Source organism: Bactrocera tryoni, unplaced genomic scaffold (genome assembly GCF_016617805.1).
Source record: "Bactrocera tryoni isolate S06 unplaced genomic scaffold, CSIRO_BtryS06_freeze2 scaffold_7, whole genome shotgun sequence".
In the NCBI taxonomy this organism is placed as follows: domain Eukaryota; kingdom Metazoa; phylum Arthropoda; class Insecta; order Diptera; family Tephritidae; genus Bactrocera; species Bactrocera tryoni.
Genome location: NW_024396366.1, coordinates 5663355 through 5684730, shown reverse-complemented (window position 1 = coordinate 5684730; position 21376 = coordinate 5663355). Strand labels below are relative to the sequence as shown.

Sequence of the window (21376 nt, the reverse complement as noted above, 5' to 3'; positions counted from 1 at the left end):
AACTTACGGTGTAAATTATAAAGATACATTTTCACCGGTGGTACGGTATAGCACAATAAGAATGATTTTTGCAATTGCAGCGGAGTATGGTTTATATCTCCACCAAATAGACGTTTCAACAGCGTATTTAAACAGCGAGTTGTGTGATGAAATTTATATCAGTCAACCAGCAAGGTTTGTAGATAAACGTTATCCAAATTATTGTCTGAAGTTGAAAAAGGCATTGTATGGACTTAAGCAGTCTGGGCGGCAATGGAACATCAAGTTAGACGGCATATTAAAGGGTATTGGATTCCAACCATGTAAAAGTGAACCGTGTGTGTATGTAAAGCACTATGATGGTCACATGAATATTATAGCAGTATATGTTGATGACCTGCTTATAGCGTGCTCTGATCACAAGCAAATACAACAAATAAAGAATGATATTTCGAAAGAAATTAAAATAGTTGACAAAGGACCAGTTCAATATTTTTTAAGCATGGAAATCGATCGTGATGGTGAAACTGGGTCTATAAGCGTTGGGCAAAAATCATATATACAAAAGATGTTAAGCGAATATAATATGGAAAACTGTCGACCAATCGCTGCTCCACTAGATACGGGACATCAAGTAAATTGTAATAATAGTAAATGTAAGAAGGCCAATCAGATGCAGTACCAATCATTAATAGGTTCATTGATGTACCTAGCAGTATGTACGCGGCCAGATATTTTGCACTCAGTGCGTAAACTTGCACAACGAAACAATGATACACATTCCGAGCATATGGCTGCAGCTATGAGGATATTGCGTTACCTATGTAATACTCAAGATAAGCGATTGCGGTATTATAGCACTGGCAAAGAAATCGAATGCTTTGTCGATGCAGATTGGGGCGGCGATAGCAGCGAGCGTAAATCGTATACGGGGTATGCATTCATACTTGCTGGAGGTGTTTTCTCATATGAATCAAAGAAACAATCAACAGTAGCTCTCAGCAGCACCGAGGCTGAATACATGGCACTTACGTCAGTCGTAAAAGAAGCAGTATTTTTACGAACACTTTTGGGAGAAATGGGAATCGAATGTCCTAAGACGATCATGGTAAATGGAGATAACCTCAGTGCCATGAATCTTGTAAAGAATCCGGTATATCACGCAAGGACCAAACACATCGACATAAAATATCATTACATAAGGGATATTTATCGAGGAGGCGGCATCGATCTCAAATATTGTTGCAGCAGTGACATGATTGCTGATATTTTGACGAAAAACTTATCAAAGCCTAGCCATGAGAAGTTAACAAGGATGCTAGGTTTAAAGTAATTAATTGAATTGTATTGTTTTTGTAATATGCATGAATATGAACGTTGAGAAGGCGTGTTGAAATGCAGTCCTGCATATAAAAACGTACATATACATGCAACCCTGATGTACTTAAAATGAATTAGCATTGTAACTGAATTTTATTGTATCTACACATTTTTCTCACTCTTGTTTCAACCATCAAAGAATAAACACGTAATTTTAATAAAAATCTAACATTCTAGATTCTGAAAACTAAAATTTTCAAGTGCACTTTCAAAAACCTCAAACCAGCATCGTGCAGCTTGCTTAAGGCCATAAATAGCTTTATTTAGTTTACATACTTTATTTCCATCATACTGGTTTAAATCTTTTGGAACCTTCATATAAATTTCATCCTTTAAAGTTCCATATAAAAACGCTGTTTTTACATCCATATGATGGATCAGTAAATTATATTGATTTGAAAATGCCAAAAGAAATCTGAAACTAGAAATTCGTGCAACAGGTGCAAAGGTCTCATCATAATCCATCATATATTCTTGGGTGAAGCCCCTTGCTACCAGTCTTGCCTTATATTTTAGTAAATTACCATTTTCGTCTTGCTTTAAACTAAAAACCCACTTGCAATCTACTATGTTTTTATCCATAGGCCTTTGCACTAAGCACCATGTATTATTTACAAAATGAGAATTTAGTTCATCTTGAATGGCTTCCTCCCACAAGATTCTGTCATCGCGAAATTTAATTTCCTCATATGTATTGGGAATATTAAACATAATTGGGTATTCATAAGACATTTTTCTAAAAATCTATATGATAATTTTGGTTTATCTTTATTTCTCTCACTGCGTCTGACTTGTTGATTTTCATTTTCTTGTATCTTATCACCAGTTTCAACTACTGGATCGGTATTCTCGAGACAAGTGGAATTTTCATTTGAGTTTTCACCAGACTTTGAATCCATTGATTCATTCATATTCTGTGATGGAAAATTTGACTCTTCATTCTCTTCAATTAGAGAATCATGACTTGTGCTATCATCATTATGTTTTACCACAGAGTCATTTTCATTTAAAGTCACAGATTTTATGTTTTTTTCGTCCACCACTACATCTCTAGCTATCATAAACCTTCCCGATTCCTCATTCCACAATTTATAGCCATTTGGCTCATACCCAACGAGTACAGTCTTGATAGATTTTTCATCAAATTTTCGCTTACGCACTTTATTTAGTGCGTATACAGTCGATCCAAAAATTTTCAAATATTTTAATATTGCCTTCTTTTTACGCCACATCTCATATGGTGTTTTTCTTATATTTTCCAAAACTCTACTTGGGGACCTATTAACTAAATAAGTTGCTGTTAAAACAGCTTCTCCCCAAAAACGTTTATTAAGTTTAGTACAGTTAATCATAGAGCGAGCTTTTTCGGTGATTGTTCTAATCATCCGCTCTGCAACACCATTCAATTGTGGGGTATGAGGAACCGTTAAATGATAGCTGATACCTTTTTCTACACAAAATTCACGCATTTCATTAGGGAGGTATTCCCTACCATTATCAATATATAGATTTACCATTTTTAAGTTGAAATGAGCCTCACTTTTTGCCACAAAGTCTTTGAATACAAAAAACACGTATAATTTATAAGTTATTAAATATGTCACACAGTAATGTGTGAACTGATCAATAAATACTACATAGTAGCTTTTATTATCAATAGTTGAGGGCGTAATCGGACCACACACGTCAGAATGAACTACGAACAATGGGCGGTCAATATTTTCTTTGTTTTTGGACTTTTCAAATTTTAGCCTAGATTGCTTTCCATTAATACACGCCTCACATATTTCATTTCTATTTAGCTGTACGTTTTTTATAAGTTCAACATCTTCAAACAAGCTATTCCGTTTAATTTCTAAGAATTTTCCTACACTAATATGGCCTAACCTTTCATGCCACAAGCGATATTCTGCATCATTTAAAATTTTGGATGTATATACTTTACTATTTAAATAAAATTTCACAATCGGTACATTATACTTACATATCCCTTCAAATGCCAAGTTACCATTTTTGACTACTTTTATACCATCCGGATTAAATTCGACGGACATTCCAGCATCTAGCATCTTCTTCACGGATAGTAAATTGTGCGGGATTTCCTTGCAATACAGCACATTATATAATGCAATGTTTTTGCCAGAACTGTTAAGACTAACATGTCCTTTCGCAGTAGCATACTCAAATTCTCCACGCTTTGCAATCTCAATAGCCACACTTGGATTTATATTCTCATACTCGGAAAATAAAGCTATGTCATTTACTATATGATCTGATGCCCCTGAATCTAGTATAAAATCTACGCCATCTGTCTTTTCACTGGAATTAGCTAATTTCATCATAAATGCGAAAGCACAGTCCGGCTGCGTTGCTGCCATCTGAGTCTGTTTCATCTCTAACCGCTACGTTCATCATAAATGCAAACGAGCGTTCTGGCTGCGTTGCTGTTGCCATCTGAGCCTGTTTCTCTCTAACATTACTCTGGACATGAACATTCTGGTTGCCACCTGCCTGCCTTTTTAAGAAGAAACAGTCTTTCTTCATATGGCCTAATTTGCCGCAATTAAAACACTTCAGCTGAAGCTTTGACTTATTCAGAAATTGTTTCTTCACAAATTTTGTTATTTTGTTTTTGTATGTGCTATCCCTAGGCTCTCGATTGCCTATAGCCTGCAACACTTTTGCACTTGTGTCCTTGCCAACTCGTTTTAGTTTAATTTCGTGATCGAGAAGCCGAGTCTTTACAAAACCTAATGTTAAATTGCTCTCAGAGAGAGTTTCTATCGCTGTTGTTACACCATCATAGCTAGTTGGAAGTGTTAGAAGCAAATTAGACACTTTGTCCATTTCATCTATCTTGGCTCCCGCCGCAACTAACTCAGTAACCAAATCATCAAATAAACGAAAGTGGTTTTCTAGCGGAGTATCACCCTTCAATTTTAGAGACAATAGTTGTTTGCGTAATGAAAGTTGAGACGCCAGGCCTTTACGCTCGTAAATAGTGTCTAAATTTTCAAAAATCTCCTTAGCCGAGTTCCCATTGTTGGCAAATACTAAAAAAGAGTCACTCAAATATTCAATTACAAGACTCTTAGCATTTCTTTCTGCTCGCTTCACTTCATCACTTTCCTTATCATTTGGTTCCTCATCAATTACTTTTAACAACTCGTTTTCCTCTAACAAAGCCCTGACTCTAAATTTCCATATATAATACTTTTCCCCGTTAAAAGGTGTTATGTTTCTTTTTCCTTTTTCCATCTTCCGAGAATAACTGTTCTTTGTTTTTTTTTTTTTGATTGCTATGCGCTTCTCAGAATTTTCGTTGCTAGTCTGCTCTAATACTCACACAGAAATTGAAAAAATGTACGCCAATTTGGTGCGTTATACAATACAAATATGTACGTTGTTCACTTATGTAAAAGCACAAATTTCAATATTAATTATTTTCTTTAGACTTGATTTAAGTTTCAGTTGTTTCACTTTTCTTATTTCAATTTTATTATTTTGTTAACAATCAAAGCATTTCACTATAGCACTTAGCTGCAAATTGTGACTGGGCCCATAACCTATGGAAATTATTAAATAATAGTTTTATACAAACTCCAGTGGTACACCAGGCCGATTTGCCAAAAATAGTAAAAACACTTTTAATTGTAGTTTTGGTTAATAATTTTATTTTTCACAACCGCACGCTTTCGTTGTCTTTTAGTAAGTAAAATAGGGCACGCATGTGCATACAAAAAGAAGCAAACACATTCTTATGTAGAGAGGGAGAGAACAAAGAGAAGAGAAAGCTTTGCCTCTCCCTGAGATCTTCATTGTTCATCCCCCTTCCACACACACACACAATGTGTATGTATACAAGTGTGACTTTTGGTATTTTCAACAGTATGCCCTGCCAACCATGAGCGGGTAAAACACCAGATAATTAGCGGGTAACATGGTGGTAAACATATAGAATGTTTCTTAAGCCTGGCAGATATTTTACCTACTCACGTACGTATACATGTGATCATACATCTTTGTTGCGCTCATTCAGCAGTGTCATATAAAAAAGTATATCTGTCCTGCTCTAATATCCCCAATCGACGGCTGATGCAGGGTTGCATTTTCTCTTTTAAATAGCTGATGCAGGGTTGCATTTTAAACAGCTGATGCAGGGTTGCATTGTTTGATTCCTACTTTTAAAATTTCAAACTAAACTTTTAATTTTCAAAATTTTTATTTTATTTTATTTTTTATATGTTTACAAAAATGTATTACAATTTATATAAATAAAAATATATTTAATTTAAAAGTATTTAATATTTAAAAAAAGATGAAATAAAGAAAAGAATTTTTAAAACCTGAAAATAAAAGAGTGGAAAAATATTATAAAACACAAATTCCTGTAAATAAAATAAAGGTTATTAAAACCTGAAAATAAAAGAGTGTAAAAATATTATAAAAGACAAATACCTGAAAATAAAATAAAGATTATTAATACCTGAAAATAAATAATAATTACATTGAAGAAAGATTAATTGTATAAAATGATAATAATATCTGAAAAAAAAAGATTAATATTATCTGAAAGAATAAAATATATTAAATACAAATAGTGATAAAATCTGAAAAGAAAGAATAATTAAATAAAAATCATAATAATATCTGAAATAAAAGAATAATATTATCTGATTATTTAAAATATAAGGCAAACATTGGTTTTCACATATTATATTGGATTGTGCAGGCCGCCTTAAACGCATAAAATACATACTTACATATGTACATATGTATGTAATTATTTTTGCGTATTATGTTGAACTGCGTAATTCAATTTCAAACAACACACACTTTTTCTGACATACTTACTTAACAATTTAAATTTGGTGCTTCTGATGATATTGCTGCAGCTGCTAATTCCAATGCTATAAAAACAAATCAAGTAATTATTTGCAAATTATTTAAAAAAAAATCATTCACTTACCTTCTTGTTGTACGAGCCTCCTTTACGATAGTACGATCACGAATGACATGCGTCTTTCAATCGTTTTTTATTACCCTTTTTGGGTTTTCTTTTGTCACTATTGACAATAATGTTTTCTCCTTCGCACTCATTCAAATAAATCAAGAGATGAAAGAAACTTTTTTTCATCGCATTTAGGTAAACAAAAAATAACCCGAAAATGTGCGTTGGTGTTAGTGTATAGAGAAAAAATGTGTAGTTGTATTGGAATATTTGTCTCAAGCGGGTAGCCGTGGTTGGCAGAAAATCCCAAAAAGGGTAATAAAAAAACGATTGAAAGTCGCATGTTGTTCGTGATCGTACCATCGTAAAGGAGGCTCGTACGACAAGAAGGTAAGTAAATGAATTTTATGTAATTTTTTAACAATATTTTTAAACTAATTACTTCATTTATTTTTATAGCATTGGAAATTGGAAGTAGCAGCAGCAGCTATGTATATCATCAGAAGCGGCAAATATCAATTGTTAAGTAAGTATGTGAAAAAAGTGTGTGTACTTTGAACTTGGACTGCGCAGGCCAATACAATACGCAAAAATAAATACATACATACATACGTATATGTACATATGTATTTTATGCGTTTAAGGCGGCCTGCACAATCCAAAATAATATGTGAAAACAAATGTTTGCTTTATATTTTAAATAATCGGATAATATTATTCTTTTATTTCAGATATTATTATCATTTTTATTTAATTATTCTTTCTTTTCAGATTTTATCACTATTTTTATTTAATTAATCTTTGCTTTCAGAGTAAATCCTATTTGTATTTAATATATTTTATTCTTTCAGATAATATTAATCTTTTTTACAGATATTATTATCATTTTATACAATTAATCTTTCTTTTTCTTTTAGATATTACAAATTCAATATAATTATTATTTATTTTCAGGTGTTAATAATCTTTATTTTATTTTCAGGTATTTGTCTTTAATAATATTTGTCCACTCTTTTATTTTCAGGTTGTAATAATTCCTTTCTTTAATTAATCTTTTTTCAGATATTAATTATTTTTTAAATTAAATATATTTTTATTTATATATAAATTATAATAAATTTTATGTAAAATGTAAAAAATAAATTAAAATAAAAATTTTAAAAATTAAAAAGTTTTCTTTGAAATTTAAAAAACGCAACCCTGCATCAGCTGTTTAAAATGCAACCCTGCATCAGCTATTTAAAAAGAGAAAATGCAACCCTGCATCAGCCGTCGATTGGGGATATTAGAGCAGGACAGATATACTTTTTTATATGACACTGCTGAATGAGCGCAACAAAGATGTCTGATCACATGTATACGTACGTGAGTAGGTAAAATATCTGCCAGGCTTAAGAAACATTCTATATGTTTACCACCACGTTTACCACCATGTTACCCGCTAATTATCTGGTGTTTTAGCCGCTCATGGTTGGCAGGGATCGCATATCAAAGCAGCATAAATAACCCTGCCAACCACGGCTAACCACTTTCCTCAAATATTTCAATACAACTAAACATTTTTTCTCTATGCACTAACACCAACGCACATGTTCGGGTTATTTTTTTGTTTACTTAGGTGCGATGAAAAAATGTTTTTTTCATTTCTTTATTTATTTAAATGAGTACGAATGAGAAAACATAATTGTCAATAGTGCCAAAAGAAAATCCCAAAAAAGGTAATAAAAAACGATTGAAAGACGCATGACATTCGTGCTCGTACAACAAGAAGGTAAGTGAATGGATTTTATGTGATTTTTTTAATTTAAGCAGCAAATATAAATTATAATTAAGTATGTGAAAATAAATGTGTGTTGTTTGAAATTGGACTGCACAGTCCAATATAATACCCAAAAATAAATACATACATACATATGTATGTATTTTATGCGTTTAAGGCGGCCTGTACAATCCAATACAATATTAAAAAAAATGTTTGTTTTGTGGGCACACAGACAAGACGTATCACATCTGGCAGCACTGTTTGTCAGTTATTCTATTATTTCATTCTCTTTATATTCTTCTTGGAAATTTACAGTTTCAACTGAATTCTAAGCTTTTAGTTTTTAAGAAGCGTCACTTCTTGTATCATTGTATAAACCTACAAGTAACAAAAGAATGAGCTGTTTTCCAAGAATTTTTCACAGCTGAGATCACATGATCGAAATCTGCCTTTTTTAGGCACAGGGATGTAATCAAAAGAAATGTAGTAGATCAACTTTTTTGTGAAAAAGTATTTGTAACGGAAAACTTTAATGAAAACTTTCAAGAATATTTTTGAAACAAAAGGTTATTGGATATTTATTGCTCTTCCTCACCACCTCTGAGGTTGCAATGTAGGCGCGCTACCGATCTGTTTTGGGTGTTCGGTTCACCAGGAGGCCTATTTTCACCCTTTTTATATATACAGTTTTAAATCAATCTACTTATTATAAAAAATATGACTAGACAAAAATAAATATATAAGGTCAAGTACAATTCATGAATATTAATTACATTAAAAATATAACATTGACAATATATGTCAAAACAATCAATTGGAAACTATTTAAACAAAAACCAAAATAAATATAAAAATCAGGTATAATTCCATTGTATGTATACATTAACAATACAAGTCGAAACAATCAACTTGTAATTATTTAAACAAAAACTAAAATAAATATAAAAAATCGGGTACATAGTTTTTACACAAATATTATATAAATATTTTTTATAAAATTGGAAACATTTAATAATATATTAATACAATAATTAATATTTTGGACAAAACTGATTAAATTTAATATTTAGGAATTTAAATAATCGAAAAATATTTGAATATTTTATAAAAATATTGTTAAAGTTATAAATTTTAAAACCTAACACGGCAACACGCTATAGCAGATTTGAGGCATTTTAACGTTTTAGTAGTAGAATATTTGGGGCAACCCGTACCAAGTGACTAATTAGTAGCAGAATATTTGGGGGCAACCCGAACCAAGTGCCTAATTTGTAGTAGAATATTTAGGGGCAACCCGTACCAAGTGCCTAATTTGTAGTAGATTTTTGCGTATGTGTTAGTGAAAAATGAAGGATTGGTTACTTGTAGGTTTATACAATGTCTTGTATAGACGCCAACAAGTGAAGAAGTCTTTTGAGTTATCTTAATAAATAATTCGTAATTATAAATAATTGTGGTGTTTCATACGCCACAGTTTTATATTTTAAATTATCAGATAATATTAATATTTCTTTCAGATATTATTATTATTTTTATTAAATAATCTTTCTTTCAGAGTCAATTCTATTTGTATTTGTATTTTTTCAGATAATATTAATCTTTGCTTTCAGATATTATTATGATTTTTATATAATTAATCTTTCTTTCAGACATTATTATCATTTTATATAATTGTATTTAATTAATATTTATTTTTAGATGTTAATAATTTTTTATTGAATATAGTTGTTATTCTGTAAAAAGGGTTTATTAATAAAGAAAACTAAAAAAATTTTAATTTCAAATATTTGTTTAGAATTCCACAAAAAATTTAAAATTAGGAATTAAAAAAAAGAAACCCTGCATCAGCTGACGATTAGGGTAATTAGAGCACTTCAGCTATATTCTTACATAAATAATTTATATGACACCGCTGAATGAGCGAGTTAAGCCACGTATTTCTCATAATAGTAACAAACATTAAAACAACCATTTGTTTCAGTAAACAGAATGCATGAAAACAACATTGAGTTTGAATACCACAACAACATTATCTTAAAACAAAGCAAACGTATCTAAGTAAACAATATATGTATGTATGTATATGTAAACAAACCTAAACAAATAATATAATCTGTATCTAAACAAACTATCAACTAGTAATAAGTAAAGATACTAGTTAGTATAAATGGAAGTAAGAACGATGTAATAAGTTAGTCTTAAGAGTATAAATAAAGAGTACACATTTTTTACATTATGGTAAAAATTAACTAGCGCACCAGAGATGTACATATGATCATATGTGTACGTACGTGTGAGGGGAAAAGTGGTTAGAATCTTCACGCGGCCTATGGCGAGCTAACCACTACTTTTGAGGGTTTCAAAACCTACTGTTTCACTAGTTTTTTCACCACTTTTGGCTGGCAGGAATATGCTGCAATACATACAAACATATACACATACACATATATTTAGTTATTTAAGATAGTTTCCTAAAAAAAAGTGTATAAGCAATGAAAATACCAAATAAAAATCGGAATGAATAAGTTTTCACTCAAGAAAGGTCTTTAATTTTCCTCCACCAGCGGTAAGAACTTAAGGATTCTTTTTTGAGTTCAATATTTGATCATACAAATTAAACATCCTGCAAAACCGTTTTCTGACGTGTCCCGGACCGCGTTATCATTAGTGGGATCCTCATCCCCGTATTATACAAAACCTTTTGTATCCAAGGTAGGGAAGGTTCGTCTAGGTCCATAGAGCCTGCAATCCAAATCTGCCTACAGAGGGGTAGAAATTCTGCACATCATTGAAGCTCTTTTAGCACGTCTAGTATGGCCCCTAACTTGATGTTATTGAAAGTGCGTTCTATGCCTAAGAAGGCATTTAGTACACTCTGAGCGTCAGGCACTACATCACCTCTGGAGGTTCTACAAGAGTATGATCCGATCTTCAAACCTTCTGTTAGTTCCCCTGTCGTCTAGCTTGTCAAGCTCTTCATGCTCACGCATTTCTGCCTCTCTTTTCTGTCTGCAAATGCGTCTCGCTTTTCTCTTCAACTCTTGGTATCTATTGTGGTCGATTGTAACGTAGCGAGGTAGGCAGTATGTTTTCTCTCCGTCATTAACCGAAAACCTATAAAACGCCATAACTAAGCACTAAATTAAGATATAAAAGTGGAACCTGTGGATAAAAATTTTTGAAAAAGTGGGCGTTAATGTATATATCTCATAAACTACTAAAGCTATAATAACCAAATTCGTCCAGCGCGAATATTACAAGAACTCCAACCGATAGTGAGAAAATAAATGAAATCGGATGAAACCCTAGCTCACTCCCCATAAAACGGTACTGTTCAAAACTACTGAAATGCACCAGAAACGTAAAAATTTGCTGCCGGGATGGTATGACAAGGCTTTATAAGGAACGTGGTAAAAATTGGACGATGGGCGTGGCATCGCCCACTTTTTGGTGAAATCCCATATCGGGATCCGAATAACCAATTTCGAAAAAATTTGAAAAGTGGCATTCTGTGAAAATGAGCGTCTACTTTCCATATAGAACAATTTTAAATTCCTCTTGATTTTACACTTTATGAGAAAAAATTGTTCAAATCCAACCAAAACTGTTCAAGACCCTATGTATCGAATATGTGTACCCCAGTACCTATAATTGACTTTTGTTCTCAAACATTGGTCAATTTGTGAGATATGCAATATAAATTCAGATGGAATCCTTTTACTGCAATAGTAATTCTGTGTATCAAAAATGGGTGGAATCGGGTCAATACTTCCCTGAGCCCACATACATATATCTATGTATATAAAAATTAAAATGTGTCTGTATGTTCCGGGTAGACTCCGAAACGGCTAAAGCAATTTCAATGAAACTTTCAGGAAATATTTAAATTGACCTGACGAGTAATCCTGTAAAGTGTGGTGACGATCGGAGCACTTTTTTTTAACTGTCAAATACAGTTTTTATTTACTATGAACAATTTCCTTTGCGTTTTTCTTTTGCAATAACAATTAAGATGTGATGAGTATGCTGTGTGAAATGGACATCGCTCATATTGTATATATTTATAATTACTAGCTTTTTGTTCTATTAATTTAATTTATATTTGCTTTTTTTATTCATATATTGAAACAAAAGACATTTTAACTAGTTTTAAATAACTATCAAAGAACCTTGTCTTATTTATATCGTTTATATTTATCACGTACTATTATATTACTATTTTAATTCTTTCAAAAAAAATTACAATTCGAGTTTTATTTTTTTTTTTAATTTATTTTGGGAGAAATCTCTAAATTTTCTATTCAAGTTCAATTTTATCTTTTAAATTATTTATAAATATTTACATTTTAAGTAAAAATAAAAAGACAATAATAATGTCATCTCGATTAAATTTGGAAAAATTACACAGTTTTGCGGATAAAATATTTGTAGACAATAGTTGGTCCTAAAACATTATTAATCAAGTAATTTGTGAGTAATGAAATAAGTATAAATAATTATTGGTGCCTTATTTAACTCCATATTTTATATCCATATTTGTGTAAGCACGTTGAAATTATTAATTAAAATTAATTTAAAAGATTACGTTGATTAAACCGAGCATAGCATCCCAATATCATACAAATTGTTTTTTTCTTTCTATTAATTTCAATGAATTTCATAGGCGTATTTTTGTGAATCATTCAAAAACACGTCAGACCTATGATTTTAAAAGAATAAAGATTAGGAAAGCAAAAAAATTTGAAAGAGATTTGGAAGGCCAAAAGTATATATTTTTAGAGTTAATATACCATAATGATTATGAGTTTAATTGCCATTGATTTCATACTAATTACTAAAGTTAAATCAAATTAAATTTATAAGATTAAACTTCATATTTATAGAACAGCATATATACTATTATATATAGTATGTATCCCAACATATTTACTACTTATGAATTTTTTCTATTAGATTTGAAGATAAATGAGAAAGAGTTAAAGGAAATGGAGTCTGATAATTTTTAATTTAAAATTCATTGTACGAAGTCATCAACTCTAAACAAATACCATAGTTACCACACTCTATTATCCATAGTTACAATAAATAAATTTATATAAAAACATACAAAAGAATTTAAAGACTGAAATAGGACCCATTCGGCGAAGTTTCCTTCAACTGGTTCCAGTGGTACTACCACATCAACAAAAGTTTCTTCTTCAGGATCATTCACATTATATTGTTTGCAAATATTGTGTAAAGCACAACAAACATTTACAATAACAGTTGCTTTACTAGGAGGATATCGTAGTTTACGTTCATCTAGTATACAACGAAAACGGCATTTCAGCACTCCAATTGTCCGTTCAACTACGTTCCTTGCCTTTACATGTTTCTTATTAAAATTTGATTCCACTGTTCCTGGTAAAGCGTTTCGGAAAGGCGTCCATAGATACTCGTGTAGTGGATAACCAGAATCACCAATATATATATATTATAATTTAATTTTTAATTTTAGTATTTATGTATGTACATACACATATAAATTGTAGTTACCTAAGTAAACCGAATTATGATCTCCTTTTTGGTATGTTTGCTCCAGATATGTTTTTTTTAGATCCTCCATATCTTGCATCAACACACCATATAACCATATCCTGATCGCATGCCTGATAAAAATTAATTTTTTAGGACGAAATAATAATAAGTAATAATTTATTCATTTAGTTGCTACTTACAATCATCGCATTTATGCTGTAAAATCCTTTTCTATTCACATATAAGTGCTTGTTCACACATCAACGCAACCAACCACATTTGGAATTCCTGATCTGGTGAAAAATTTCCTTCTTGCTGTTTGTTTCTGCTCTTCAGTTATGTCTGTTTTGATCCAGACACTGCACAGAGTGGATTCTAATATTGGAAGCATTTCCTTAAAAATCAACGAAACAGTGGGCTGTGCAATACCTAGTTGGAAATCATTTCCCACTGTTTGCTGATAGCTCCCATGAGCCAAAAATCTGAGAACGCAGCACAATTTCAACATCGGCGATATTGACGACGATAGGTTAGTCAGACATTTTTCCTTTATGCTGTCTAGCACATACATAAATGCATCCTTACTTAACCGAAAGTTTTTTTTGAATCTGTTAATAAAAGCTTATGTGACGTGATATTTGTTTATGCACTTTTATAGCGATACTTACAACACTGAAGAAAGTTCCATGGGATTAGAGTGATCTCTGATGAACCGTCGCTGCCTAAGTAACTTCGCTGTTGTCCTTTCAACAACACTGTCTTCAAAATATAAATCTACGTTGTTAAACATTTTGATTCATTTTTTTAAAATCACGGTAAAATTTCAAAACACACAATAACGAATAAGCGAATAATAAAATTCCAAAACAAAAACAATAATACGTCAAATATGTCAATTTCGGATGAACTCGTGTGACATTTCTCAATTAGTTTAGTATGGCAACAAAAAAGTTGAGCGAATGCAGAGAACGTTTAATATAGAGAAGGTTCACCGCGTTGCCAAACTTACGATATTTCATTTTTTGGAGGGGTACTCTTTTCTATTAGTGGATTTCACCGCGAAAGGAGGGGTACTCTTTTCTATAAGCGGATTTCACCAATATTTAACAGGAGCGTCGAAAATAGCAGAATTGAGTATTTTCAGTGTTAAATGAGAAAAATTATGCTAATTTCAATGTACGCTTACAGATTCGCATATTTACAATGCGCAAACGGCTATGGATATCATTTATAGATATTCTCCATATATGTATGTATGTACACATTTGATAACAAAGCTCATATGTATGTATATATATATGTATGTATGTATGTGCAATTTGACATATTTAATGATAAATTCCATTAAATCTGTTGGTAATTATAATAAAGTCATATTTCCATTATTACCTAAATAAATATACATACATACATCCAAATACTTGAATTGGGCATTAGAGGTTTTGATAACGTTTTGAAAACCAAGCCGACGTACATACATACATAAGTATTCGCATATGGATGTAATTATGTGTACATACATATACACCCTGCGAACCACGGCTACCCGCTTGAGACAAATATTCCAATACAACTACACATTTTTTCTCTATACACTAACACCAACGCACATTTTCGGGTTATTTTTTGTTTACCTAAATGCGATGAAAAAAAGTTTCTTTCATCTCTTGATTTATTTGAATGAGTGCGAAGGAGAAAACATTATTGTCAATAGTGACAAAAGAAAACCCCAAAAAGGGTAATAAAAAAACGATTGAAAGACGCATGTCATTCGTGATCGTACTATCGTAAAGGAGGCTCGTACAACAAGAAGGTAAGTGAATGATTTTTTTTAAATAATTTGCAAATAATTACTTGATTTGTTTTTATAGCATTGGAATTAGCAGCTGCAGCAATATCATCAGAAGCACCAAATTTAAATTGTTAAGTAAGTATGTCAGAAAAAGTGTGTGTTGTTTGAAATTGAATTGCGCAGTTCAACATAATACGCAAAAATAATTACATACATATGTACATATGTAAGTATGTATTTTATGCGTTTAAGGCGGCCTGCACAATCCAATATAATATGTGAAAACCAATGTTTGCCTTATATTTTAAATAATCAGATAATATTATTCTTTTATTTCAGATATTATTATGATTTTTATTTAATTATTCTTTCTTTTCAGATTTTATCACTATTTGTATTTAATATATTTTATTCTTTCAGATAATATTAATCTTTTTTTTTCAGATATTATTATCATTTTATACAATTAATCTTTCTTCAAAGTAATTATTATTTATTTTCAGGTATTAATAATCTTTATTTTATTTTCAGGTATTTGTCTTTTATAATATTTTTACACTCTTTTATTTTCAGGTTTTAAAAATTCTTTTCTTTATTTCATCTTTTTTTAAATATTAAATATTTTTTAAATTAAATATATTTTCATTTATATAAATTGTAATACATTTTTGTAAACATATAAAAAATAAAATAAAATAAAAATTTTGAAAATTAAAAAGTTTAGTTTGAAATTTTAAAAGTAGGAATCAAACAATGCAACCCTGCATCAGCTGTTTAAAATGCAACCCTGCATCAGCTATTTAAAAAGAGAAGATGCAACCCTGCATCAGCCGTCGATTGGGGATATTAGAGCAGGACAGATATACTTTTTTATGTGACACTGCTGAATGAGCGCAACAAAGATGTATGATCACATGTATACGTACGTGAGTAGGTAAAATATCTGCCAGGCTTAAGAAACATTCTATATGTTTACCACCACGTTTACCACCATGTTACCCGCTAATTATCTGGTGTTTTACCCGCTTATGGTTGGCAGGGATTGTTTTCAAGTATACGATTCAATACATATGTGTGTGTGTGTTTAATGTTATCTCATCTGTAAATGTGTGACTTGTGTCCCCATGCATTTTTATTATTATTGAATGCGTATTGCATGTAAATACTTGTGGCTGTTTATGTACATATGTGTGTATGTATGTTTCAAAATATATATTTATTTTTAATAGTATTTCGGCTTTGCTGATACTAAACAAGTAAGCATGTTCAATGACGCTGACGCGTTAGCCTCTTCAGCTGACCTCTGTCGCTCGGGTGCCACTGCCGGCTGTTCCAGCTTAAAATTATTCGAATTACTATCGCGTAATCAACGGTTTCTCGGAGCTCGATTGTATGCTCCTCGTTAATTGACGGGTGCAGCTGTACTCTTCAGCAGCACGTCGCTTCGCCGCACACCTTGCCTTCTTCGGGCCATCCACCTTAAAAATAGCGACACCTTTTCCATCTTCATCTCCTCTATGCATAGCAGCCATACTTTGTCTACCGTGTTTGGTTCCGGCTGGTGGTGTTGTTGCCTTCCAAGACCAAGCTTTGCAAATGCTCTTTTAAGAAATAGTTCCCTCTGGCTTTTTTATGGTGGATTCGGTCTACTTCAATTCTTTTTTTGTTTTTGCTAATTTAGTTCGAGTATAGGGGAATGTATGTCCTATTGCCCATAGCACCCGCAACTGAAGTAAGGCCACCTTATTACGGAGGGCGGCAGATCTTCGTAAGCTCCGTTCGAGTCTAGGCTATTTAAGGGTATGCATGACACCTTAGTGCAGCCATTTTTAGTACCGCCAACCATGATAAGACTCCCCATCTGAATACAGTGATAATGGGAAGCAACGAACAACCAGTTAAGAAGTCAGTCCTTAGTTAAATTTCTCCCAACTACAACAGAGGGGAACTGTTACCAGCCCGCCCTGACTTAGTCGGCACCCTTGTGGAGGGCTCCAATAAGCTGCTCATTCGTCAGAATCGCTGATATCGGACCACCAAAGCATATAGCTGCCATACAAAGATCAAAATCGGGAATTTTATACCCTGAGCAAGGTATATTAAGTTTGTCATGATGTTTGTCAGAGACCCTATAAAGCTGAACAAAAGACAAGCTTAATCAAATATTCCTTACCACTGGTGGGGGAAAATAAATGATAGTCAAGTCTTGTTCTGTAAGAACTATTTCATTCTACGAGAACTATTTTAGTCTGATTTTATTTAGAGTTTTCACGTATTTATATACAATTTTAAGAACTATCTTAACTATCTTAATATATGTGTATGTGTGCATGTTCATATGTATTGACGCATATTGTTTATTGCTGCTTGACGTGGGGTTGTCTTTAAGTGTACAATTTAATACATGTGTATGTGTGTTTGTTTAATGTTATCTCTTCTGTAAATTTATGACTTGTGTCCCATGCATTTTTATTATTATTAGATGTACATTGCATTTAAATCAATGAAGCGCTTTACCTAGCCCGCGGGCGGCCGACTTTATAGCTCTCTCACAGATTCGCTCACACGTATTAGTCAAGCGCTCTATATACAAAAAATGGAAAATTAATGTGCATTTGAAAATCACTTGATCAACGACTGTTGACTGCTACGCATGTAATTTGTATGTGCGCGCTGATTAACAATTTTACTGTGTTTAATATTGAGTGGGAAAACAAGTTTTTGTTTTCCGAAAACTTTTTCGGTAATGCTGAGTGTTTAGTTTGTAAACACATATCTAAACGAAATAGGGAGTACTATATTAAAAGGCATTATAGCGGAAACCATTCTATTTATGAATCGGTAACGGGCAGTTCTAGAGAATTATTTATATGCCAACTAAAAAAACCGTTTTATGAGCAATTCAGGGAATTGCGAGGACGGAGTTTTTTTTAAAGATATGTGTCAAAAGGTTTTTCAATGTTTCAGTACTATAGGTCAGGAAGTTTTCGCTGCTATCAGTTCAATACCTTTATCACGGACAACTAAAACTCGACGCACTGAAGTAATAGGCTGACATATTTATAATATGACTATGCGAAGGGTGTAAGAAAGCAAGTATTTTTCCATATGTATTGACGAGAGTACAGATATATCCGATGTGAACCGATTAATTATTTATGTAAAAACGGCTGATGAAAACTTCGATATAAAAGTGGACTTGCTTTCGGTTGTATCTATGCATGGCCATGTGACTGGTAATATTCTGTATAATGCTATATATTCAAATGTCCTTGCAGTCTTTGATATAACTAAATTAAGTAGCATATGTACTGATGGTGCTCAAGTCATGGTAGGTAGAAATGAAGGACTTTCTGGAACTCTAAGCAAGAACGGATACAATTTCCTTTTTCACTGCATTATACATTAACAAGCCCTATTTGCAAAGTGTTTGAATACGACCAATGCAATGCAAGTTTCTGTAAAAATTATAAATAGGATTAGGGGAGGCCGAAATTCTTTACGGCATAGAAAATTCAAGAAGTTTTTAAAAAGAAATCGATGCAGATTATGGTGACCTCTTACTGTTTACAGAGGTTCGTTGGTTAAGTCGGGAAAAAGTTTAAAAGCGAGTTTTGATTTTGCGCGGAAATTGTCTTATTTTTAGAAAACGATTCGTCAGCAGAGTCCCAAGAACTTCTTATATCTTTTAGAGATAAATATTTTATATTAGATCTAGCTTTTCTTGTGGACATAAGTGAACAAATTAATCAGTTGAATTTGACCTTACAAGGTCGCGATAAACAAATATTCGATTTAGTCTTAGCAATTGAAAAATTTCACCATAAATTAAGCTTGCTTATTAATAATTTTAAAGAAAACGACCTCACTGTTCTAAGAAGAACACGCTTTATTGTAGAAAAATATTCTAACAATTTTAAATTCCTCTTGATTTTACACTTTATGAGAAAAAATTGTTCAAATCCAACCAAAACTGTTCAAGACCCTATGTATCGAATATGTGTACCCCAGTACCTATAATTGACTTTTGTTCTCAAACATTGGTCAATTTGTGAGATATGCAATATAAATTCAGATGGAATCCTTTTACTGCAATAGTAATTCTGTGTATCAAAAATGCGTGGAATCGGGTCAATACTTCCCTGAGCCCACATACATATATCTATGTATATAAAAATTAAAATGTGTCTGTATGTTCCGGGTAGACTCCGAAACGGCTAAACCAATTTCAATGAAACTTTCAGGAAATATTTAAATTGACCTGACGAGTAATCCTGTAAAGTGTGGTGACGATTGGAGCACTTTTTTTTAACTGTTAAAAATATTCTAACCATGCAAGGCTGCAAGAATATCAACCAATCCTTGATATATTGCAGAGTATTGCATGTGGTTGTTCATGTACGTACATATGTACATATGTACGTTTGAAAATAGATATTTATTTTTAATTGTATTTCGGCTTTGCTGATAAGTGAGCATTTTCAATGATATTTGAACATATTGCCGAGGGAAAGAAATTAGTATTTAAAAAATTAGTTGACTGTATAACTTATTACAATAGCTAGAATATTTCTTACCTTATTTGTAAAGAATATATAAATGTCTAAATATAAGTACTATGTTAATATATTCCGCCTTTTTGAATCAATGAACCTGTTCAATTTTGAACAAAGCATATACGTATATACAAATGAACGTCATGACGATCTGAATCGATTTAACCATGCCCGTCAGTCCGTCTGTCCGTCTATATTTATGCGAAATCCCTCTGTTTTTGAGATATTGATTTGAAATTTTGCACCTTTCCCTTTTCAAAAAGCTGCTCATTTGTCGAAACGGCTAATATCGGACCACTATACTGAACGATCGAAATAAGGTAATGGAAAGTTTTTTTCATTTGACGAAATATTAGAATTATTGAATAAGACAATGGTGAAATACTCGAAGATATTGTTTATCTGAATCAAGTTCTATTTGAAAACTACTTCATTTGAATAGATATCTTTTGAAACTATTATCCAGATCAATTTTTAATTAAAAATATTATAATAAAAACGTAAAAACGAAACATCATTAGATCTATTTACTACAGTGCTTACTTTGATTATATGGTAAAAATTATAATGCAAAACACACATCAGAGAATTACTCTCAATTCACTTAAAATGAGATCGGTTTAACCGTTCGTATGAATATTAACTCGATTAGTATTAATAAGTACATGACTTTCGACTATCCGGATACTGTAAATCGAATGTTATTATTCGAATAGTACCATATCCGGCTAACCGGATTGGTCCAATACCAAAAGCTCTAGTTCGTACATATCTATGTGTATACAACTATATATTGATGAATACACACATGTATGAAGGCATATAAGTTTCGTGCGCTTTCAACAAAACGATTGGTCATTATAGCTGAAAGCTTAGTACATTTTGAGAGAAAAAGTGGTAAACCTTTTTGAAGTTAAAACTACATAAACTACATGAAATACATAATTATATCAATTTATCAACAGTCACAAAAATCAAATTGGGCAAAAACTGTGCATAAAAAGGCTTGTCTCACCATTTTTAAGTTGGGATAAATTATAATAAATTAGCAATTAAATCTTTTTAATTTGCTCTCATTTAAGTTTCGTACCTTATTTGAAACTTCTTCATATTGTTATATTATGATTGTGCTGGTTGGTCAAGCTATGTGAAGGAAAATGTAATAAAAACTGAAATATTAAAAAAGAAATATCCTCCAGAATTCTTCTAGTTGACCACCGCGCTAACTTTGCTTGTTGTCTAGCCAGAGGAATTCAGCTTATGCCATGGGTCAAGATGTAAGGGCAAAACTAAGAAAGAAAGCACCGACCGAACGCTTACAAAACAAAAAAAGAAATATGTGCACACTAGCGGACCAAAAAAAAATTACAACTAAATAAAAATTTCATAGACTTTTGTAAAAATGAGGGCAGTCGGAGTACTGCCACTCCTACCCCTCG

At 31.9% G+C, this 21376-nt stretch overlaps 1 long non-coding RNA gene across 1 annotated transcript; it reads right to left on the bottom strand.

Annotated features, from left to right (window-relative positions):
• Positions 1 to 12993: 12993 nt before the first annotated feature.
• LOC120781630 lies at positions 12994 to 14614 on the bottom strand. Its single transcript, XR_005706110.1, has 3 exons — positions 14258 to 14614; positions 13790 to 14197; positions 12994 to 13720 (listed from the first exon to the last, which is right to left on the bottom strand). It is a non-coding gene; the product is annotated as an uncharacterized LOC120781630 (long non-coding RNA).
• Positions 14615 to 21376: the final 6762 nt, after the last annotated feature.